Source organism: Papaver somniferum, chromosome 6 (assembly GCF_003573695.1).
Source record: "Papaver somniferum cultivar HN1 chromosome 6, ASM357369v1, whole genome shotgun sequence".
Taxonomy (NCBI): domain Eukaryota; kingdom Viridiplantae; phylum Streptophyta; class Magnoliopsida; order Ranunculales; family Papaveraceae; genus Papaver; species Papaver somniferum.
In genome coordinates this window covers 129,769,083-129,795,140 of record NC_039363.1, presented here as the reverse complement: position 1 = coordinate 129,795,140, position 26,058 = coordinate 129,769,083, and the positions used below count along the sequence as shown (strand labels likewise).

The 26,058-nt window shown below is 35.9% G+C and overlaps 1 long non-coding RNA gene across 5 annotated transcripts; it reads left to right on the top strand.

Annotated features, from left to right (window-relative positions):
* Positions 1-21,521: 21,521 nt before the first annotated feature.
* LOC113286176 lies at positions 21,522-24,755 on the top strand. 5 transcript variants are annotated; one of them, XR_003329153.1, is made up of 11 exons: positions 21,522-21,644; positions 21,724-21,841; positions 21,933-21,993; positions 22,081-22,612; positions 22,770-23,043; positions 23,352-23,399; positions 23,543-23,597; positions 23,684-23,755; positions 23,855-23,904; positions 24,246-24,305; positions 24,412-24,755. It is a non-coding gene; the product is annotated as an uncharacterized LOC113286176 (long non-coding RNA). The 5 variants fall into 5 exon arrangements; XR_003329155.1 differs by having other exon boundaries at positions 21,937-21,993; positions 22,081-23,043; XR_003329152.1 differs by having other exon boundaries at positions 22,081-23,043.
* The last annotated feature ends 1,303 nt before the right edge of the window (positions 24,756-26,058 follow it).

The window sequence follows — 26,058 nt, the reverse complement described above, 5'->3', positions numbered from 1 at the left end:
ACGCCGGATGGATCCCTCTTATTACCCAATAGTTCCTTGTTGGCTTGTCTAGTTTGAAAATTATTCATTACTCTTCCTACCTTTCGGTTCACTCTTCTCCGGCTCCAAAATATTTTCTTGGGTGAAAGGATACATGACCGGCATCATGTTGTCCCATAGGAATTTCTTTTGACCTCGGCCCATATTCCTATACATCGCCGCCAACTTTTTGCCATTTGTCGTGTCCCATATCTCTAGATCATCTTCGTCGTCTTCGGTTGGGAGAGGATCGAAGCTTAATTGTTTCCAAAAATGATCAATATCCTCAAATGGTATGATACCATCCTTGTACCGAAGTAGGTCGTGGCGGCATGGAAGTCCCATAGATGTCTTCATTTTACAAACACACTCTTCCTCCAAGTTGGCGCCTAATGTCTTAATCAAATCCACTTCCATCAACAAGTCGATGCATATGTAGATGAGACTCTATAAGTTAATTCCCGTAGCCATTTACTACCATAATTCTTGTGTCTGAACATAAGGTTATGCTCGAAGGCGGCTTTAATTCTCACAACATCACTTTTGAAATATTCATCAATTGCATCAAAAACCGTGACAAAAGTGTCAGCACATCCAAAAAGGTTCTTCTTTAACCGATAATGAGCCGACTCTACCATACTTGTGGCTTGGTTGTCGAAGTGTTTGTGCCGATTTGTGAAACAAAACACGAACCTTTCTTTATTAGGTTCCAACACATCTTTGACCAAGTAAGTAATGACATCGGGGTAGCCGGTCTTCCAATGCTTAATAAGCATTTTAAAATTTTCTTCGTAGACATCCTCGGTGATTGACCATACCAAAGATTCTCATTCGCCTTGGAAAGAAGCCCACAACATCTCATTATGTTCATATTCTTTCAAGAATTCCTTCTTTTTCTTTACTCGTGTCTCCTCCGGTTGGATTTTAGCAATATTCTCTAATTCCTTCAACTTAAGTGGTTGAGTTTTCGATTGGAATTTTTCCTCACATTGCACCATATGTGAAACGTACAAAGAAAATTGAATGCATCCGGAAATACCTTCTTAATACCATACATCAACGATGAATCTTGATCGAAAACGAACACTTTAGGAAGAGCACCCTCCCGGAAGATTAACTTCAATTGTTCTAACGCCCAAACATAACTCTCTTTCTTCTCGTTTTTCAAGAAACAAAAAGCCACGGTGAACGGTGCCTTTGTCGAAGTATGCCCCACAATGTTCATCAACGAAATCTCATATTTATTAGTCTTGTACGTGCAATCCAATATAATAACTTGTGGGAAGCATAGAGCCAATTGGACGCATTCCGGGTGGGCAAGGAAAAGGTGTGTGACTTGACCGAACTCATCCAACTTCTTTTGGCAAGCGTAGTTATTCTTCACCCCTAACCACATTACTTGTTGCATAACCATCCTACCTTGCAAATTGAGTCTTCTAATATTTTTTCTTGCATTGTAGATAGTTTGCATAGTCGACTTGTTATTCTTGTTGTCCGCCTTCAATTTGATAAGAATCCTAGACGGTGGCAAACGTGCTCGTGTCATTTTATCCACTTCTAGCATCTCACCGGGTTTGAGTCGCGCTACTTTCGCATGTCCATGCAGGTCTTTGGGACGTGGGTGGTTATGACGACAATCCATATCTTTATTCATTATCCAATATTGATCTTCTTTGTTCAAGGACTTATTCTTGAGGTTGAAAGCGATCTTTAAAGGGAAATTTCTTTTCTTCGTCTTCTTCCTATTCTTTCTCCCGGTCTTCCCAACGTATACAGTACCCTTTTTAACCTTGCTAGCGCCTGTTCCACTACGCTCACAAATCATTTCAAACCGATCCCATCGGCTTTGTTGTCCTTTAACTAGTACACAATTTATCTTCATCGCGTGTTCCTCAAGCCAATCCAGAACTTTGGGTTTAGTTTTCCATCTCTGCGTTCATTCCAAAACAAGTGATTAGAAAGGTTCATTCCAAAACTTTGGAATATTCCGACAACATTCCGACAACATTAAGTTAAACAAAAGGTTCTTACATACCAAATCATTTTGGAAGTGATCCTTGGTATCCTCGTGAATTATGTCTACTGGATCAGGTTGATCTTCCATGGGTACGATCTACAAAGAATATCACAAGGTTCAAATACTTGAAAGGAAAAATAATAGAAATATTCGGCTCATACGATAATCATAGTACGTGCCGAACCCTGAACATTTAAAGGTTTCGGTTTATACGATGTTCTCAATATGTGCCGAACCAATAAAAATATTTCAACCCAAAAATTAAAAATTTATGTTCGGCTCATACGATAATCATATTATATGCCGAACAATGAACATTTAGAGGTTTTGGCTTATACGATATTCTCAATATGTGCCGAACCAATAACAATATTTTAACCCAAAAAATAACAAATTGATGTTCGGCTCATACTATTTGCGAAATATAAGCCGAACCATTAATTGTTTTTTTTCCGGGCTATTCAGGATGTTGTTCGGCTTAGTATGAAACTTTCATATCAGCCGAACCGTCCATCAATTGGTAGATTCGGCTCATAGATGTGAGCCGAACCTCAACCTGTTTCGCCGAACCATGATAAACCTAACTTTTGATAATTAAGAGCTATAGAAGTGAGATTAAGCATAAAATAGAAGTGTACCTGTGTATCAAAAGCATTGGGTTCCTCATCAATGTCTTCATCATCAGGATTTGGCTCATAAAAATCATCATCTTGAGTTTGAGCTTGAATTTTTTGAGTGGGTGTAAAATCATTCTCATAATCTAAGAAATCACCCATTTGGGAATCATTGGTATAGTTGATGTGTATTTTCCTAGGTTTTTTAGACGAATTATGACCCTCCTCATCCTCCATTGAATCAAGAATTAAAATTTTCTCACTTTCTCCTTCTCTTTCTCTCCTTCTCAATAAAAACTTTGATTTTTTTCTCCAAAATTTTTCATCTAAACAACCTTTATAATTCTGAAAAATTATCTTAATCACTAAACAAAATATTTAATCACTAATCAATATTACTAACACTAATACGTAAAGGGCAGATTTGTCATTAAAAAAATTTTGGATTAAGGGGTTATCTGAATTTGCTATTTCACAACCTTTTTTGTCTTTATTCAATATGTCTAGAAAGATTTCAGTATGCCCAAAATCATAGTTCCAACCGACAGGTGATGCGGATTTGGTACCATCCGCGTCCGGTCCATTCGAATGACCGGTTTTGAAAATGTATCCGTGTCCAATCCATTACCTTGTGGGTATAATGCCCACGGGTGAACGAATGAATTGAATGGGTGTGGTTAGATTTGCGGATTTTAATGTAATGACATTATTAGAGACCTTTGGGTTCCACGTACAACGCTGAATATCACCACACCATTTGAACCATCTCTCGACTTTGTTAATATAATATCTGGAATTGTTTGTTCATCAGTTCCTTAAATGAACTGAATTGTTGGCTTAACCATCATAGTTATAGCGCTAAACGTCTGCAAACTTCTCCTTAATGGAACCCATCGCTGACGAGGTATCTGCATTGTTTGTCCATTATATGGAGGATCTGTATTTTGATAAACAACCCGAGGTGAAGACACCAAACCTACTAAACTAAAAAGGAATAAATTTTTTTGAGAAGTTACTGGGAGAATCATCGTTTAAATTGAAACAAGAGAATAATATTGGTTATCATGGTGGTGAAATAGCCAACGAGATTATGATAAGAGAGTTGAATTCATACATTGCATTTACTATTCATGCCACTTCTGTTTAATGTTGAATTCAGATCTTCTTCTCAAGTGTTTCTCTGTGCCAAAATGCTTGGAGGTTAACCGCCCCTGTTCAGTATTAAAAGATACATAACAGATATTTGCTGCAACTTCATTATCTATACTCAGTGCGATGTCTTTCCATGAAAAACAAATTTCTGAGAGCAAGAATTATGTGATTGTAGTTTAAGGATTGTACGAATCATATTTCTGGGAGCAAGAATCATGTGAAACTGAGATGTCAAAGTCCCAGTAGATAATTGACCGACCTTTCAAACCCATGTGAGACAATATTGTTATTATTGGTTTTATTTGAACGACGGTAAAGCATCTTATATATCTGATTCTCAAAATTACATTTAGGGATTTGGCATACAACACAGACGATGAATTTGTGAGAGTGTAAAGCTTTAGTACAGTGGTTTCCTTATTTATTTATTTGATATACTAGACTATTACTTACAGCATTGCGTTATTTGAATCTCAGGATCCTGGTTGGATGCGGTTTCTCAATTCCAGTTCCATCTGAAATAAGATCTCTGCCAAGACTAGTCATTTTGTAAGAACTTTTACTTTTTAGAACTTCTTTTATACTTTGGATTCAATTATATTAAGTTGTCTTCTAATCACATCTCCCACGTAAATTCGGCTTTTGAAGCTGGGAACTTGTTTTTCTGAAACTATATACTATAACTCATTAACTCATAGCAGACCTCTAAACTCTAAAAGCTTCATTGGAAGTATAACTCCTACAATCGGCAGTACATCTAATCTCGAAAAAGCATGTCAAAGTCCCAGTAGACTTACTTGAGGTAATTAAATATTTGAACCATGATAACTTGTTTAGCAAATTATCTAATCGGTAGTTTATCCGCCGACAGAAGCAAATTGACAAGGTCTCTTTGGGTTGCCTAATCTAGTCATAGAACACAAATGCTGCTATTACAACCCCGCATAATCAATTTGGGCGGTTTTATTAGCTAGTGATGAGCGATTAATTCTTACATATTTCCTACCCAAAATATATATTATTGGTGCTTATTTTGGTATTTATTATGTTTTTGTAGGTAAATGAATAAAATGGGCTCTTCCAAGAAAATCGGCTAAAACTAGGATTCCAAGAAGAAAATATGGACTACGGAGTACAGGGGTCGTGGATACTTTTGGATCTAAATGGGATAGGCTCAATTTAAGTTAGTGAAGGAGATGATGAGCTGAAATTGGTTTAAGAAATTAACATGCTCGGAAATTTTGGTCTTGTGGATTTTAGGATGAAGGACTTGGTGATTAGCTCTACAAGGATTTAGGAGGTATCACTTAAAATGAAAAATCCTACTTAATAATTAATGTACGAGGTATGTCGACATGATGGAGGAAGAAAGGAAACTAGATATCTTTTTGCAACTAAAAAAGATTGATTTTGAGCATAATATATACTTCACCACATTAATACATGACATCTGTTTTGGAATTGAGATAATGGCAAAATGAGTACTTACCTCGTACATAAGATCAATAAATGCTCATATAATATTTTCTTTCCCATGAAAAGAAAAGCAAGTGGTCGGACATGTGGCGAGTCTTTATTAGGTGATATTGTGTATTCTTAGACAAGTGGCACACTCCCATTGGAGATGACATGTGGAAGAGAATTAAAAGAGCAAGGTTAGATTTTGTTGAAATCTATATATTGATGTCGAGACCAGGAAGCCAGGGGGAGTGATTGGAGAGTCGGTGAGCCGGTTTCACAATTTTCTTTTATTTCTTCTATTTAGTTTTCTTTGTAATAATGAGGAACTAGAATCACATGCTGAGATTATGGAGAAAGCGTTGTTCCAATAATAAAGTGGTATTTTCTTATTAATTTATTATTGCAATTTCTTTATGATTATTTACATTGAAGTATAATTGATTATAATATTTTGATTAATTAGTCGTGTTCTCTCTTGATGGTGCGTGCTTAGCTTAGATCTCTTGATGTTCCATACTTGCGGTTAACAATTAATATGTTGGAAATCTAATATTGGCAATATCTTAGAATCAAATTGAATGTATGAATTGCATAAATATTGTTGTTAACTGAATCACTTAAAAATTGGTCAATGGTGGAATCTATAGTCTCAGTTCTTTCCATAATCTTAAATCAATCTTCACAAGTCCTAGAGAACGACAACCTTCTTACCACTATATAAAATTCGATCAATTTTTGGCGCCGCCGACGCGGACTTGTTTTTAGATTTGTTTTTAGGTTTTTATTTTTATTTTTTTTATTCCTTTTTACGCGTTTTGGTATTTTCTGTTTGCTTTCAGACTTGGTGCGGAGCTTATGTAAAAGAGAAAATGTTGAAAAGTAAAGCGAAGCCAAAGAAGGAAAGAAAAGAGAAATCCAAAGGAGTAAAGGAGAATTTTTTTGTATATAGTTAATTTATTTTTATTAGATATTTTTTATTTTTTTTATAGAAACTGTAATTAGGGTTATATTTTTGTAATCTTTTTTTTTTGACATTTTTTTTTAAAACCCTAAGGAAGGGTTAATTTAAATAAAACTGCTGCAGGGAAGGACGACAGTTACGATAGTCTCGGCCCCTCGGGTTCGTACACGACATCGGAGTCATGGCCTGAGTCGACTTCAACGATTTATCCCCCGTATGGAACGGAAGGTAAGTTCTTCTGAACATCCTCGAATCCCCTGTAACTGGGTTTATTTTGTGTTGAGAATGTCGAACTGGTATTACAATAGCCAATACAACGAATATAAGACTGATTTTCAAAATGGACATTACTTTGACCATACTGTGAATAGTGGTTGGGAACGCCAATCTTTTGAAGTTCATGGTCCATACCATGGTGAGCCCAATTACTATCCACACGCCAACCGGTCATACGAGCAAAATTCCTCTCTACTAGAGTCAACACGTAAATTAGCTGAGTCGACACGTAAGTTAGCAGAAATGAATAACTTAGTTATGGACGAAACCAATGCAACGAGTGAACTTTCTTTCCTAGATTCAATCAGGAAGTCATGCGAGTCGACACAAAATATTTTGTTAGAGGCCCAGAACATAACTGCTCGAAATAATTTTAATTTCCAATATAGTGTTTCCAATAGTACCTTTGAAAATGAAGATAGTTATTCACATAATCAAAATGACGAGGTTAGAATTGGTAACACTAATTGTTTAGATGAGGTTCAACCATTTTCATGTTATTATAATGATGATTATGATGAGGATAGTGTTGAGGAAGAATCGGATACATATAGGCATATTGATCGGGAATTAGTTACTCCAATTGAGCTTTACAATGATAATATTATTTCTAGTTCGAATCCAAATAATTTTAATAATTATTTACCTATTCAAAAGGACAAGGATTTGATTAGAAATACGACGATATAGTATTTCCTTTTTACGAAGCCGATGATAGTTTTGAGGAACGAGTTTATTCTGAGAATATTTTTTTTAGAGTCTAACGATTTAGAAACATTAGACTTAGAAAAAGAAAATGAACTCATAGAGATGAGTGAGGATGAACCCGACTTAGAAGAATCAATTGACCATTTTCAGGAAGCTGATGACCTAGAAATTAGGGAAGTTGTGACTAGTCTTTCTAGAGACACTGAAAACTCTAAGTTTGGGGGTGATTTTCATTCTCCGTGTGCTTTAACTCTTAGAAAGGTCCCTCACTTGGGACTTGACATATGTGCCTCAACCATTTTACAAGATTATCTTCATACACGTTTTCCTGAACCTAATGATATCCAAAAATAAGTTCGGTTGTTAGAAACCCATCCTCTGGTTGATGTGGTAAACCCAGGCTACGATACCTCGATTGACTTTATTTTCCCACCAAAACTTTTTCTTCAATTGTGGGAACTTATGAAATTCAAATGTGTCAGATATTAAGTTTCGAGACTAAACCTAATTACTTTAGGAGATTAGGGTCGACATATTTGTTTAAAGAAGACCACCACTCTCTTTGTGGTCAGTTGTGTAAGTCAAATTTGATTGACTTTAAGGATCCGCAATTATTTAGGTTATTATTATGTGCTTCTAAGTTTTTATTTGAGTTTTTCCAGACTCTAGAGCCTGAACATTCAAATCTAACTTTTGAGGAAATGTAACCCAGGAAAATATGTTATTTAGACCCAGTTACGGAACCTGAACCTGAATCACATCTAGATGTAGTTGTGTTAAACAGTAAACTAGACAAGGGTGTTGTTTATTTGTTAACTTTCTTGGAATGGTGCAGATTCTTTTTACTTGTGATAGCTCTATTTGGTTTTGGTGATCCGCATTTATTCCGGCTATTACTTTATGATTCTATAAGGTGACTAATCCTTTCTTAGTCTGGCTGAAGACTTTAAACTTAGCACTTCTTGGGAGGTAACCCATGCTCTTGCAACACGGTAATATCTTTCCTTAACTCTTTTGCTTCAAGTGGTAACAGTTTCTCCTTGTTCATACTTTTAATTTTATCTTTAGAACATTGAGGACAATGTTAGATTTAAGTTTGGAGATACAGATGGAACTTTTAGTTGCAATAAATAAACTCCAGAGCCTAGAAATTTATGCTTATTAAGGTTGGCACTAAACAATCTAAGTGAATGGGAACATCTTGGTTGTAGGAGTTGATGAACCAATCTGATTAGATGGAAACATCTAAAGAGTCTATTCATAAAAGCACAGAGCTCAGGTGTTAGAATTAAAAAAAAACATGGTAGTTTCACTATATCTCGTTGAATCCTAATCCTTCTGTTTTTATTTTTTTAAGTGATTTGGTAGGGAACACGATTCAAGTTGCTACCATTGCTAGGGTGAAATAGAGTGATTGAGATACCAAAATAAAAATAAAAAAATAATTAAGACCAGACCATCAGACTAACCGGAATAAATTCAATAAAGTCGACCACTGGTGCCCTTGTATATGTCAGTTGTGTTGACCTAGAGTTAGGTTTATTAACCATTGGTCCCCTTGTATATGCCAGTTGTGTTGATATTAGTCAGACCGGTATCTCAGTCTATTAGGATAGGTTCATCTTGGCAGAGGCCTTCAGACATATATGGGAAACACCGTTCACTTTAAACCATTTATTTTTTCTCTTCATCCATCTTCTTAATCTTTCCATGTGATTGGTTGACTCCGGTTATGATGTCCAGAAACTATCTGAGTAGAGCTCTGTCACTTATATATGAATTTTAGTATGCTGAGTGCAAACTCATGTACAAGAATTGGAATTTCGCATCAGGGTACTTCCTCCTGTAGTCAATGAGAGTATGCCAACCAAGGAGATTCTTTAGTGCCTTTCAAGGTTCTTCGTAGATAGCTAGGGTCTAGAGTAAAGGTTTTGTGGGTACACCTCTAGTAAACCCTCCCGAGACTATAACTCGATCACTAGGGCCACCTAGTGAGTTTTTATTTTCTAGAATAAATTTGCTCGAGGACTAGCAAAATATAAGTTTGGGAGTGTGATGAGCGATTAATTCTTACATATTTCCTACCGAAAATATATATATTGTTGGTGCTTATTTTGGTATTTATTGTGTTTTTGTAGGTAAATGAATAAAATGGGCTCTTCCAAGAAAATCGGCTAAAACTAGGATTCCAAGAAGAAAATATGGACTACGGAGTACGGGTCGTGGATACTTTTGGATCTAAATGGGATAGGCCTAATTTAAGTTAGTGAAGGAGGTGATGGGTTGAAGTTGGTTTAAGAAATTAACATGCTCGGGCATTTTGGTCTCGCGTGGATTTTAGGATGAAGGACTCGGTGATTATTTCTCGAAGGATTTAGGAGGTATCACGTAAAATGAAAAATCCTACTCAATAATTAATGTACGAGGTATGTCGACATGGTGGAGGAAGAAAGGAAACTACATATATTTTGCAACTAAAGAAGATTGATTTTGAGCATAATATATACTTCACCACATTAATACATGACATCTGTTTTGGAATTGAGATAATGACAAAGTGAGTACTTACCTCGTACATAAGATCAGTATGTGCTCATATAATATTTTCTTTCCCATGAAAAGAAAAGCAAGTGGTCGGACATGTGGAGAGTCTTTATTAGGTAATATTGTGTATTCTTAGACAAGTGGCACACTCCCATTGGACATGACATGTGGAAGAGAATCAAAAGAGGAAGGTTAGATTTTGTTGATATTTATATATTGATGTCGAGAACAGGAAGCCAGGAGGAGTGATTGGAGAGCCGGTGCGCCGGTAGCCAGTTTCACAATTTTCTTTTATTTCTTCTATTTAGTTTTCTTTGTAATAATGAGGAGCTAGAATCACATGCTGGGATTATGGAGGAAGCGTTGTTCCAATAATAAAGTGGTATTTTATTATTAATTTATTATTGCAATTTGTTTATGATTATTTACACCGAACTATAATTGATTATAAGATTTTGATTAATTAGTTGTGTTCTCTCTTGATGGTGCTTGCTTAGCTTAGATCTCTTGATGTTCCATACTTGCGATTAACAATTAATATTTTGGAAATCTAACATTGGCAATATCTTAGAATCAAATTGAATGTATGAATTGCATAAATATTGTTGTTAACTGAACCACTTAAAAATTGGTCAATGGTGGAATCCATAGTCTCAGTTCTTTTCATAATCTTAAATCAATTTTCACAAGTCCGAGAGAACGACAACCTTCTTACCACTATATAAAATTCGATCAATTTTTGGCGCCTCCAACGCGGGCTTGTTTTTAGATTTGTGTTTAGGTTTTTATTTTTATTTTTTTTATTCCTTTTTACGCGTTTTGGTATTTTCTGTTTGCTTTCAGATGTAAAAGAGAAAATGTTGAAAAGTAAAGCGAAGCCAAAGAAGGAAAGAAAAGATAAATCCAAAGCAGTAAAGAACAATATTTTTTTATATAGTTAATTTATTTTTATTAGATATTTTTTTATAGAAACTGTAATTAGGGTTATATTTTTGTATTCTTTTTTTTTTGGACATTTTTTTTAAAACCCTAAAGAAAGGTTAATTTAAATAAAACTAGTGCGACGACAGTTACGATACTGTCTCGGCCCCTCGGGTTCGTACACGACATCGGAGTCGTGGCCCGAGTCGACTTCAACGGTTCATCCCCCGTCTGGAACGGGAGGTAAGTTATTTTGAACATCCGCGAATCCCCTGTCAGTGGGTTTATTTTGTGTTGAGAACAATGTAGTTAATATCGGATATCGGTTCATCTCGGCCGGGACCGATACACTGGTACGATTTTATATCGGGGATATTATCGTTGAAATATCGGTTCTAGATTTAGAGACTATAATTTTATATTAAACATTTCTCCACACATTTTCGGATAAGATATAATAGATAACATCAATTTTATCAAAAAAACAAAAGAGTAATTTTAGTATACTTGCTTCGAGAGCTACATGCACCTCTACTACCACCCGGAAGACTTTCTTCGCCAAAATTACCCTTAAACTTTATAGAAAACGACCAATACCGTCTCATATCAGGAAATGTAGGAAAATTTCGTATCGACCGATACGGCCGATATTATCGGACGAATATCGTATCCCCGATATCCTTCTTATCGTATCGTTTTGGGCCGATATCCGAAATATCCCCGATATATCGGCCGATACGGCCGATATTGACTACATTGGTTGAGAATGTCGAACTGGTATTACAATAGCCAATACAACGAATATATGACTGATTTTCAAAATGGACATTACTTTGACCATAGTGTGAATAGTGGTTGGGAACGCCAATCTTTTGAAGGTTATGGTCCATACCATGGTGATCCCAATTAATATCCACACGCCAACCGGTCATACGAGCAAATTTCCTCTCTACTAGAGTCAACACGTAAGTTAGCTGAGTCGATACGTAAGTTAGCAGAAATGAATAACTTAGTTATGGACGAAAGCAATGCAACGAGTGAACTTTATTTCCTAGATTAAATCAGGAATTCATGTGAGTCGACTCAAAATATTTGTTAGAGGCCCAGAATATAACTGCTCGAAATAATCTTAATTTCCAATATAGTGTTTCCAATAGTACCTTTGAAAATGAAGATAGTTATTCACATAATCAAGATGACGAGGTTAGAATTGGTAACACTAATTGTTTAGATGAGGTTCAGCCATTTTCATGTTATTATAATGGTGATTATGATGAGGATAGTGTTGATGAAGAATCGGTTACATATAGGCATATTGATCAGGAATTTATTACTCCAATTGAGCTTTACAATGATAATATTATTTCCAGTTCGAATCCAAATAATTTTAATAATTATTTACCTATTCAAAAGGACGAGGATTTGACTAGAAATACCCCCGTTTTAGACGATGTAGTATTTCCTTTTTACGAAGCCGATGATAGTTTTGAGGAAGAGTTTATTCTGAGAATATTGTTTTAGAGTCTAGCGATTTAGAAACATTAGACTTAGAAAAAAAAATGAACTCGTAGAGATGAGTGAGGATGAACCCGACTTAGAAGAATCAATTGACCATTTTCAGGAAGCTGATGACCTAGAAATTAGGGAAGTTGTGACTAGTCTTTCTTGAGACACTGAAAACTCTAAGTTTCGGGGGTGATTTTCATTCTCCATGTGCTTTAACTCTTAGAAAGGTCCCTCACTTAGGACTTGACATATGTGCCTCAACCATTTTACAAGATTATATTCATACACGTTTTCCTGAACCCATCCTCTGGTTGATGTAGTTAACCCAGGTTATGATACCTTTATTGACTTTGTTTTCCCATCGAAAACTTTTTCTTCAATTGTGGAAACTTATGAAATTCAAATGTGTCAGATATTAAGTTTCGACACTAAACCTAATTACTTTAGGAGATTAGGGTCGACATATTTGTTTAAGGAAGACCACCACTCTCTTTGTGGTCAGTTGTGCAAGTCAAATTTGATTGACTTTAAGGATCCGCAATTATTTAGGTTATTATTATGTGCTTCTAAGTTTTTATTTGAGTTTTTCCAGACTCTAGAACCTGAACATTCAGATCTAACTTTTGAGGAAATGCAACCCAGGAAAATATGCTATCTAGACCCAGTTATAGAACCTGAACCTGAACCACAACTATATGTAGTTGTCTTAAACAGGAAACTAGACAAGGGTGTTCTTTATTTGTTAACTTTCTTGGCATGGTGCAGATTCCTTTTACTTGTGATAGCTCTATTTGGTTTTGGTGATCCGCAGTTATTCCGGCTATTACTTTATGATTCTATAAGGTGATTAATCCTTTCTTAGTCCGGTTGAAGACTTTAAACTTAGCACTTCTTGGGAGGTAACCCATGCTCTTGCAACACAGTAATATCTTTCCTTAACTCTTTTGCTTCAAGTGGTAACATTTTCTCCTTGTTCATGCTTTTAATTTTATCTTTAGAAAATTGAGGACAATGTTAGATTTAAGTTTGGGGGTATGGGAGAAACTTTTAGTTGCAATAAATAAACTCCAGAGCCTAGGAATTTATGCTTATTAAGGTTGGCACTAAACAATCTAAGTGGATGGGAACATCTTGGTTGTAGGAGTTGAGGAACCAATCTGATTAGATGGAAACATCTAAAGATTCTATTCATAAAATCACAAAGCTCATGTGTTAGAATTAAAAAAAAAACATGGTAGTTGCGCCATATCTCGTTGAATCCTAATCCTTCTGTTTTTATTTTTTTAAGTGATTTGGTGGGGCACACGATTCAAGTTGTTACCATTTCTAGGGTGAAATAGAGTGATTGAGATACCAAAAAAAAATGATACCAGACCATCAGACCAACCTGAATAAATTCAATAAAGTCGACCACTGGTGCTCTTGTATATGCCAGTTCTGTTGACCTAGAGTTAGGTTTATCGACCACTGGTCCCTTTGTATATGCCAGTTGTGTTGATATTAGTCAGACCGGTTTCTCAGTCCATTAGGATAGGTTCATCTTGGCAGAGGCCTTCAGATATATATGGGAAACACCTTTCACTTTAAACCATTTATTTTTTCTCTTTATCCATCTTCTTAATCTTTCCATGTGATTGGTTGACTCCGTTTATTATGTCCAAAAACTATTTGAGTAGAGCTTTGTCACTTATATATGAAATTTAGTATGCTGAGTGCAAACTCGTGTACAACAATTGGAATTTCGTATCAGGGTACTTCCTCCTGTAGTCAATGAGAGTATGCCAACCAAGGAGATTCTTTAGTGCTTTTCAAGGTTCTGCGTAGATAGCTAGGGTATGGAGTAAAGGTTTTGTGGGTACACCTCTGGTAAACCCTCCCGAGACTATAACTCGGTCACTAGGGCCACCTAGTGACTTTTTATTTTCTAGAATAAATTTGCTCGAGGACTAGGAAAATATAAGTTTGGGGGTGTGATGACGATTAATTCTTACATATTTCCTACCGAAAATATATAATGTTGGTGCTTATTTTGGTATTTATTGGGTTTTTGTAGATAAATAAATAAAATGGGCTCTTCCAAGAATTTAAAGAAGGTTTTAAAGGACATTCAAGATCTCATACAAATCCAGCACTTAAAAGACAAAACCCGGAGCAGCAAGCTTACCCTATTAGCGCAGAAATTGGATTGTCGCCGGGTGCTGATAACTCTAGAAAAGTATCCTCTTTTGAACTTGAACAATGGAATGGTCACTTTCAACCAAACAAGAAGTTCAAATCTTTCTGTATTGATCAACCAGATCTTACATCCCCAACCACCTGCGATATCACATCTGATTAAAGTATATCTGCAAAAGGAATTCCCATGCATCTTGCATCTTATGCATCACCTGCTAGTGAAAGACAGTAATACCATATATAGTTCCAGTTATGGAACTGCCATATCCAGTTTACCAAGTGACTTATACCAAGGGCCGGTGGATACCACCTCTACTTATTACCTTGGTTTCGTTCTTCCTCTGATCTAGCATTATTATAAGAGTATGATACATTTTGCTTATCCTAGTATATATAGTCTTAAGTGTCTTGAGCTGGTGGTCTTATCCATCTTTTTTGCTATTGATCTGTGTGTGTGATATTCTCCTTTGTGTCTGTACAAATCTGCTTTATTTTCTGTTAACTAGGAATATATAGTATCTAGTATTAACTCTCTTGAGCCTTAGTTGCTCCCACTTGTTTGCTGATACTCCAAGTGCGTTTTAATCTCTTGTGTCTGTACAAATCTTCTAGAAGATATTAGTGATTTTATCAGTTTCTTAGTTATATTAGTATCATAAGTTGTTGTTTTAATATTAATGATTGTCTCTGTATCTTTGGTACTTATTTCTGTTGTGCTTTTAACTCTCTTGTGCATGTTTATTACTTCTATTGCCTATCTTTGTATCTCAGTTCATGCTTTCCTGGTAGATTCACTGTATTAGTATTTAATAATATTTTTAAGCTTTTCAAGATGCACCAAGTTTTATTTTTCTACATATCTCTTTTTGTTAAATAGTTGTATGTTTGTTAAAGTCCTAACATCTGTAAACAGGTTGTTTCATAGTCTTTGCTTTTCAGAATTGTTATATTAAATAAATCTTAATCTCAATCATGTCTCATATGTGATAGTTTGTAATGTTATTATGTATTAGCTTGTGTTAATCTGAACTGATATTTGATCTCAATATTACTTACTTGCAGTCATTCGTTTACGTTTGATTTCTAATTGGTCCTAAACTATACTAACTGCTACATCTGGTTGTCTGTTTCTACTAAATTAGATATAAGTTTGGAAATCTTATACCTTTATATGATACATGTCTGCTAACTCTAATATCTACTCTGCCTGTTCTTACCTGCGAATCTGATCGGATCCGATTTACATCTCAACAAATACCTAAATATACTTTTCAGCATTATCCAAAATTGCTAAATCTACCTCAAAATTTTTCAGTACCTTATTCCCAAAATCTCACAAGAACCTGTTTAACTTTAATCATAACACAACAACAACTATCTTCTTGAATCTTTCAACCTAATCTCCAATTGTTTACCCATAATACAACTTACGATGTTCATTCTCACACACTTTCCATTCTAACTCAAATCATCAAAACCGGGCCTCAACCTTCTTGCGCACACGGTCACATATTATAATCAGCAAAACGCAATTAAGTTTTACCAACATAAACACCAATATACTACACCATCCTCTCACTCCCTCCTCTTTTCCGGTTGTTATATTCCTTTACTCATAATGACTATCCTAACTTGGAATTTCCAGGGAATAAACCACCCAATACCTATACAACACCTACGTGGATTAGTCTCTCTTCACAAGCCAAGCATTCTGTTCCTTTCTGAAACTTTAGAAAATCATAATCATATGCAGGGCCTAGCACATTCATTACAGTTTCATAATCACTTTTATGTCCTTAAAATTGGAAGAAGGGGAGGCATTTGTTTAATGTGGGAGGATAACCTAAGTATTCAAATATTACTTCATTCACAAAACTACATTCACACATTGGTAATGCCTCAACCCCCTGAACAACCCTGGATTTGCACAAGTATGGGCCGCCACAGGCGAAACTTTTGACAAAACTTTCCGTCAATCTTCAACAACATCAACCCGGCTATTCCATGGATTTTGTTAGGAGATTTCAATGACGTTCTGGATCAATCAGAAAAAAAAGGAGGAATACAAGTAACATATGCTCAGTCTCAACCTCTCCTCACAATGATGGACCATATGGGTTTCATGGATTTAGGATTCATGGGCGACCTATACTTGGACGAACAACCAGATGAGGCAAGACAACATTCTATAAAGATTAGATAGAGCGATGGCAACCCAACATTGGCGTACTGCAAATCCACATTCGGCAGTTACTCATCTTCCAAGAATAGCATCAGACCATGCTCCAATTCTATTATAAGAAAGAGAAATAGATTGGCAAGGAACAAAAAATTACAAATTTGAACATTTATGGCTCTCACATCCGCAACTCAAACAGGTGGTTGATTTGGCTTGGGTACAACAACAAGATTTGGAACCTACCCTGGACCTTCAATTAAAGCTCATAACAACCGGACAAACCCTCATAGAATGGAACAAAAACACTTTTGGCCATCTTCCAACTATGATCAAAAAATCGACGGTAAAGATAAAACATGATCAACATCAGTGTGCTACCCAATCGGGTAACAACCTGGAATTATGGATGGGTCAGGAACAACAACTAAGAAGATATCACATAGAAAGGCTACAATGTCATGCAACTTACTGGCAACAAAGATCCAAAATCCAATGGATACAATTAGGTGATCTCAACACAACCTTCTTCCACACTAAAGCAACCATCCACCGAGCATGCAATAATATACAACAACTTTAAGACCCACAGAACAACTGGATCAATCAGAAGGAAGATGTGTTTCAACTCATTCTTGATCATTTCTCCCAACAATACACAACACAACCTACAATCATAAATGAAGATCTTTTCAAAGATATCAATCCCAGATTAAGCCCCAGACAAATGGACCTTCTTACTAAAGAGGTAACTCCAGCAGAAATCAACCAAGTTTTATTCTCCATAAACTCTGAGAATGCTCCTGGTCCAGATGGATATACAAGTAAGTTTTTCAAAAAAAAAGGGAAACAACTCATCCCCAATTGATTGCCATGGTTCGCAGTTTTTTCAATGATCTTAATATACATCCACTCATGAATCACACAAACCTGACACTAATACCCAAAGTTGACCACCCATCAAAGACTTCTCAATTCAGACCCATAGGACTCTGTAATGTCACTTATAAAATCATTGCAAAAATCCTAGTTAATCGAATTAGACCAATACTCCCTTTTCTGATAAGTCCTTTTCAAAGTGCCTTTGTACCACAAAGATCAATTCATGATAACATAGCAATTGCTGGAGAGCTATTTCACCATATAAAAACTTCAAGCCTCACCAAAGACCCGAAAATAGCTCTAAAGCTGGATACCCAGAAAACTTATGACAACTTAGATTGGGGATTTATCAAAGCTTCCTTTACCAAACTTGGATTTCCAACAATCTTTGTAGATTACACCATGCTATGTGTCACCAGTGTTACATACTCAATCAACATAAATGACACACCTCATGGATATATCAACCCAACTAGAGGTATTAGACAAGGAGATCCAGTATCTTCCTATATATTCATAATTTTTGCGGAAATCCTGTCTACCAATCTGGGAAACCTTCAAATTTTAAAATTAGTTCGAGGACTTAACATTTCAAGAAAAGCGCCACCCATTATTCATTTAATGTATGCTGATGATCTTCTAATCATATATAAAGCTTCTGCTCAGAGTAATCTCCACCTCAAGAACCTGTTTCACTCTTACGACACTTCGGTAGGACAGGTAATTAATACTTCAAAATCATTAATTATTCATCACCCGAGATTGGATCCAGTTGAAATAATTAATCTGCAGCAATTTTTCGATATGTCGTCCCATCAAAAACCCCAATTTATCTTGGAGTTCAATTCAAACAAAGAAGATTATCTAATCACACCTTTGCACCGCTCCTACAAAGATTAGATCGAAAAGCTAAGGGGTGGATGACAAAATGTTTGACTCCAGCTGGAAGAATTGTCCGCATTAAAACCTCCCTAACCCTCACCTCAAACCACCTCATGCAAACAAAAAATCTACCCACCAATGTCCACAAAAAAATAGATCGTATCACAAGGAACTTTTTCTGGGGACATGATTCGTCAGTTAAAAAGCTTCATCCTATTGGTTGGGATAAAGTAACAAAACCAATATTTTAAGAAGGGTTAGGCATAAGGAAAAGCAATGATCATAACAAAACACTTCTTATGAAAAGAATCTGGAATTTACATGAACAACCTAACTCCATTTGTGGAAGTTTATGCAGTGAAAAATATCTCAACCAGCAACCAATTCTACATGCCATTGATACCATACCATCTTCCTCCAGCCCTCAATGGAGACAATTAGCATCACTCTTCCCTACCATGAAACAATTGATTTTTCACTGTATTGGAAATGGGTTATCAACACCAATAGAATCCAACTGGATTCCACACTCCACAAACCTAGACCCAGCTCAATGTTACCCTATCCGAAAAGTGGTTGATATCATTGATCCGATATCTCATAACTGGAACCAGGAAAAATTAAGCACCCTACCCAATCATACAGCTTTAAAAAATAATAAAAATCCACCTACCCAAGATAGCCGCCAAGACAAGATAATCTGGCCCCATTCAAAATCTGGAAAATACACTACTTTATCAGGATACAAATGTCTAACCCAGGGTCAACCTACTCAAAACCCTCTCCCACCTACAAAATTCTTGTGGACCTTACCGTGCCCACCAAAATTTCAACTTTTCTTGTGAAAAGCAATCAATTAGGGTATACCAACCTTCTCTCTCCTACATCACATCCATCTGACCGATTCCAACACTTGGTCCAGATACAACGTTACTCAGGAATCAGTGAATCACCTGCTAATCTACTGCCCAACGGCGACTGTAGCTTGGAACACCTTATTCACTCACCTGTCAACCTTACCAAATTCCAACTATAACCCCACATGTCCTTTAACATCGCAAACAACCATTTTACAAATTCTACAACAATCAGCTCCAATATGTGTCATCTCTTCTGTTTGCTTTCTATTATGGACCTTAATTTACTGCCAAAAGCAAAAAAACATCATAATAAATACTAGCGTGGGAGAAAAAACAACAGAAAGAATATTTCGTGGCAATAGAATCCTTACCTCCAGTATTACCGGGAGATTCACGGGTTCTTAATTACTCAAGAAATGCCAAAAGGATTTCCACAATTTTTGTAGGATGGTCCACACCACACTTGGATTGGATTAAGATTAACATGGATGGGGCATCCAGGTTTCATAGGTGTCGGTTTCATTTGTAGAGACTCTGAAACGCGAACAACTACGGCTTTAGCCCAACCTCTGGGAATTACAATAGCCTTAACTGCAGAAACTTGGGCTCTGCTTTTTGCATCAAGAACAACAATAGAAAGGCAATGGCCGAAAGTTCTCTTCGAGACGGACTCATAAACCTTATGCTCTTTTTCACATCATCTACTGATCCTCCTTGGCATATTTTAGGGATGATTGAAGAAATAAAGACTAGAATACAGCAGATTCCGCAAGCTGCTATCCAACACAACTACAGAGAAGGAAATCAAGCAGCGGATGGCTTGGCCAATCATGCGGCTGACGGAAGTCAAATGGGAAATCTTTCAACCAAAATTTGGGACCAGGCAATCCCGGTTTGTATTAGTCAAGTTATTTTCCATGACTCTGTGGGTACCACATACCCACGTCAAATTGTAACCTAATCTTCTATCAATAAAATACATGCTTCAAAAAAAAAAGTACACTCAGAGAAAATGATCGTATTTCAAATTGTTTGTCGGTTTGATATTCAACCACTGACTGATGATAATTTTTTGTCAATAGACCTACTCCTTATAATTTATCGAAACTTTATGTAATGATAATCTACTGTGATAATTGGATTACTGGGCCGTGATCCTTGCATCCTCTCGTTTAGGCACATTTGGTTTGTCCCATTCCCATCCTCACATTTGATTTGATGTTAACTTACCTCTAGTTAGAAGAGTTCAGATCACTCTAGAAGATGGTGAAAGAGTCAGGGTTGCAATCTTCTATCTGGGTTTCCCATCTGCTACTTGTAGAAGCTGCCATGTTTTTAATCATTATGAGAATTATTGTGGGACAATATGGCTTGGATAGTTGTTTCAGTTCTAAATCTTCAAGGTGTTGACCTTTTTGATGATCATGTGAATAATGGAGGACAAGAAGGGGAGGGAGTTGATAATAATGGGGGTCAAGACCAACAAGCTAATGCAATTGAAATACCTAGAGAGGAAAATGGAGAGAATGAGTTAATTGATGAAGCTGGAGGTGCTGAAAATGCTAGAGATATGCAAGGGAATGCAGGTCTAGATGATGAAAGAGAGGAAGAAGTAGTGAGCAATTCTAATCATCAAGGTGTTGTTCAGGATATTTTTTCATCTGAGTTGAATTGGAATGAGCAGAGAGCTAATAAGAGGAAAAGAGGTGAAGATATGGTTTCTGACAATATGGATATGGACAATTATTCAAGAGAAATATCTATGGCTCTGAATGGTTTTGCAGAGGAGGTTTTAAGGGATAAATCAATGCAGCATTTGGAAATAGGGGAATCATCTAATAGAGCAATAATTATGGTGGATGAAGACTCTAACGTTTTTAGGCAAGGAAATTCCCAAGCTGCTGTTGCTTCTTCTGTGGAAGCAGAGACCCAGTTTCCACATGCTAATCAGGTTCCTTTCGAAACTAAAAATCTTTTTACATCTCTCATTTTTTTTATTTTTAAGTTAAGTAAACCTGATTTGAATGCTACCCTGAACTTTAGTTTTAAATTCGAATTTGGATTAGTTTTCACCTTTGTTTTCACTACACCAAATATGGGGATTAACAACAGCTTATAAGCTGTTGCGAATTTTCCGTTGCTAATTTTAGTTGCAGAAAATTCGCAACAGTTGAACAAACTCGCAACAGTTTGTTCCTGTTGCGATTCACAACTAAACCCACTTGTACGCGTGTGAAAAATGAGTGTGATTGCCTACACTTTTCAGCTGACTCGGACTAGTTGATTATTCAGCCATTCAGATCAAAACTGACTCGGATAACTTGTTATTATCGAAAGAAATCACTTTCTCATTCACTCTTCCATTTCTTCTTCTTTCTTTCTCCAGCAAAACCTAGCTCTACGTCCCACCACCACCACCACCACCGATCTCTTCTCTTTCATTCTCTCTATACGAAAAGATTGTTGAATCTGTATATCTGATCTTTCTCAAGTAAAAACCCTAATATTTCTTACAATCCCTACTTTAATTTCGTTGATTGATTTGATTTAGTGTATGCTCTTTATTGCAGGTTGGATAAGTTTTTCAATCTCTCGAGGAGTCGTCTTCATCAAACCTATGATAATGGTAGAGATGATGCGCCACCTCAATCAGATGTTTAAATGTGCAAGTTAATTTCTTAATCAATGGTAAGCCGACTCAAATTACAATAAATATTTAGTCGCTACTCTGTATTGATTTCTAATTAGGGTTTTGATTTCTACTTTTTTTCTCCTCTAGCCAGAATTCTTCTTAAGGATTAGGTTTTCAGAGTACAAGACTTCATCATGGTAATTCAAAGGTTGGTATTGTGCACCTGCTCATCTTTTCAGTTTGTTTGTTTTCTATATTTTGTTTTACTGATTGTGTGTATTCTTTTTTTATACAGGCACCAAAGAGTAGAAAACCCTAGCTCCCAAAATCTTCAAAGCCAGCTAAATATGGTGGTGGTAAACAAAAGAAGTTCAATTCATGATCCTCAAACTTAAATATATATACCTGTATTTACAATATAGGTAACGTTATGTTAAGATAGGAAGTTGTGGGAAATCTAATCCTTTTATTCTTATGAAAGGGCTATGGTAGGAATGAATACCTTGATTTCTTTAGTGTTGCCTTGTTGATTAATATTTCAACTTAGTTTGAAACCTTTTCTTTATAATTGTATACTCTTTTAATAGTTAAGTTTTGAAAAGGATGGAGAGTCTAATTTTTCAAATATCTTGTATTTTGGTCGGCCAATAGGTTTTGTGCCTGAACAATAGGATTCTGATTACCACCAGTGCAGATTCAGGTTGGAGGATCACCAATTTATAAAGTTGATAGGCTACTTGTTTGGTAGGTTATTAATCAAATGTGGAATGCTTAACCTTGTTGATCTTGCTGGGTCTGAGAACATTTCACATTCTGGTGCAAGAGAGGTACCATTATTACTTAAGCCTATTCATTTGGTGTTGTGGTTACTTTTTACTTTGATTGCTTCATTTCAAGTAAGTACTGTCATGCTCATATAGTTTCTTCCTATTTACATAGAATGTTTTCAGATCTCAGTGTTCAGTAATCATATCTGTTTCGCAGAAGGAAGAGAATTGGTTTGAACACCAGCATGATATAAAAATGCCATTTGTTCCTGCTTCAGAAAAGATATTGAACTTCCACTATCTTCTTTAAAATGCCACTTGTTTCTGCTCTTAATAAACTCATCTTTGGTGATTGACATCCAATATTTTGCTGTTTGGAACCTTATGAATCTCTAATTTGCCCTGTTTTTGTGGCCCAGGTTATAACAGCTGTTCAAAAAAGTGGTGGTTGGTTTGCTTTCAATTATGATGCTGTGGAAGTTGTTCTCTAGGTAATGTTATTGAAGGGTCATGGTTTTGCTAAATTGTTGTGCTCTTGTGGTTTAATTCATTTAGTTCATACTGTCTAATTCATTTGGTTTATACCTAGTTGTATATAGTTTTTGTTAATGGCTCTTTTCAGTCGAAGTTACGGTTACATCAACGTATTTGGTTTATCCTCTTTGGTGGCCTTATAGCACCCATTGTAAAGTTGCAGTTTTTCATTCATGTAACCGTGTCTATATATGAAAAGCCACTTGAGTTTAAATTCCTTAGATTGTGTATTATATTATTCTACATGTATGTGTGCTTTTTGCAGTCCTTCATAACGCGTTCTGAAACGATCTCTTTACAATGACATTAGGAGGTAATCAATGTCGTAGTTTTGGGCTTCCTGTTACCTGTCTCAGACTTTTGGTTATTCCATTAACAGTTAGTACAAGTATAAAATTATCTCCAATTAAAGTATTAAACTAATATTTTTAGTGGATTTGTGGATGCTTCTTGAAGGTTTTTAAAATGAGCTTCCAGCATTAATAAAAATTTCTATGCGTACCCTGCAAAAGTAAGCAGATCTTTTTTTATACTGGTATATAACTAGTCCATTATTCTTCTTTGTTTAATACTCCCAACTTCTATCTGTTCCTCCAGGCTATCTTTCCATACTGTCAAGCACTAGAGAAGTTCGCTCCCTATAGTTGATTTCCACTTTTCTCATGTCAGGTACTCTTACAGTGTTATATGTCTTGTATTCTTTTTGAACTCTAGATCAGTTCATCGTCGGGTGGTTAATCATTTTGCTTGTTTGAAATTGTCTTTCAGGTTGGAAGTGGCCCCTCGCTGGATCTAGAAGCTCGTTTGCTTCGATTAATGTGAGTCTTTCCATTGTTTGAGTGTTGTTGATATCATTATTTTGAATTCATTTTGTTTAAAATTCTTGCAAGTGGAATTTAAAGTTTGTGCATAGAACTCTTAAGGGATGCTGTTATGGACCTCTGAACAAGTAACTTTTCGTAAGTAATGTTAGAGCAGAAGTGTCTTTAGAATAAAATTTCATTTGTTTTTGTCGGTTCGTTTCCTATGGGATTGTCTCATCGGTTCATCTTTTTTGATAATGACATCCTATAATATCGAGCCAATGTTGTCCTCCTCTTTTATTGGCATTGTCTGGTTGCTTTTGATAATAGCATTCTAAAAGCATTTTGTTTTGCAGGTAGATCTTATCTCACGTGCAATGGGATTCAAGACTATACCTGGATTTACCTTGCTGCTGGTGAGCTTTTTGATGGGGATAAGCTTGTAAAGTCAGATTCAATGTCTAATTTATGAGACTTGATTATTTATTTTCATTCTACTTGTTTTGCATGGTGTGGAGGCAGGGCTTAGACTTTGATTGTCAGCTGCATCCGATGCTGCCTGTAATAATCTACTCCTTTTGGTGCACTCAGCATTATTATCAAGCACGAAAGAAGTTCATTCCTCAAGTTGTGTACTCTTTCCTCTTCAGTTTTTGGGTTAAGTGTCATATTTTCTTGCATTGCTGCACTTGCAAAACATAGAAATATCTTATGGAAAAGAAGTCCTTTTCATTTCTAGTTTTACACTTTTGTTCAACAGTTTTGTTAAGTACATTGCTTAGCTAAATTTGGTTCTAGAACAGAGGTATCTTGATCTGTTGGATTAATTTGATTTTTAAATGAATGAGAGTAACTTGTTTTTGTTACAGGGAGCTATAATTTTGACCTGGTTTTGACCGGTCAAGACTACTATTTTTTTACTGTTCAAAACCACTATTTTTGACCGGTCAAAATCAATATTTTTTTTTACCATACAAAAAATTCGCAACTGTTTCAAAACAGTTGCGTCCACCGAATTTCGCAACAGTTTCAAACAGTTGCGACTTCTATACGTGGCAATAGTTCCAAACTGTTGCGACAAAAAACTTGCAACGACAATTTAAGCGTTGCGAAAAATTGCAACATCGTCGTAACAGAGGAAAACTGTTGCGACCCCTCTTTGCCACAGCCAGTGACTGTTGCTATTCGCTAAATTTGGTGTAGTGTTTGCTTCCTGTGATTTGCCTTAGTTTTAATCCCCAAAATCTGAATTTATTCTATTTTACAAAAATGAAATTACTACCATGGAATGTGCAGGGGATTGGAAAATCCCTCACTAAGAATCACTTAAAATACTTACTTAAGAAGCACAACCCTGGTTTCATGTTCTTAGCTGAAACAAAAGCCACAAAAAACAGTATGAATATCCTTGTTAGGAACTTAAAGTTCTATGATTGGTTTGTTGTCCCTAGAGTAGGCCTTTCTGGTGGACTTTTAATTGCCTGACATAACAATATCAAAGTTAAATGCATTGCTGAATTTTTCGACATCTGTTTCTTTGAAATTAATGATTCCTTCAATAATCTCTGGAATGTTATTTGCATGCATGGATCTCTGAATAATATAGGAAAAAAGCTGCAATGGGATAAAATTATGCACTTTAATAAAATGAGTTCTAGTATTTCCTGGATCATAATTGGTGATTTAAATTTTATTTTGCATATTAATGACAAACAAGGTGGAAATAATAATAATGCTCATGTTAACAAACTGAATCATGAGAATATTCAATCTTTAGGCTTAATGGACCTTATATATCAATGAATAACTTTTACTTGGTCCAAGAATAGGGAAGGTCATCAGAATATATTAAAGAACGTATTGATAGAGTGCTTTCTTCTTCTTGCTGGTCTGCTTTGTATCCTGATGCTATTGTTAACCATCTGCCTAGAATAGGGTCTGATCACACGCCAATACTGTTAACTTGTAAACCCATGAAACACTTAATTCAAAAACCCTTTAAGATTAATAGAACTTGGCTCAGCCATGAAGGCTTTAAAGATGTTATTGCGAAAAACTGGAACTGTAATATTAATGGTTCCTATGCTTATAAATTCGAAAAAAGTCTTAAAAATCTTTCGTATACTCTGTCGAAATGGAATAAAACTGTGTTGGAAATATTTTCCAGAA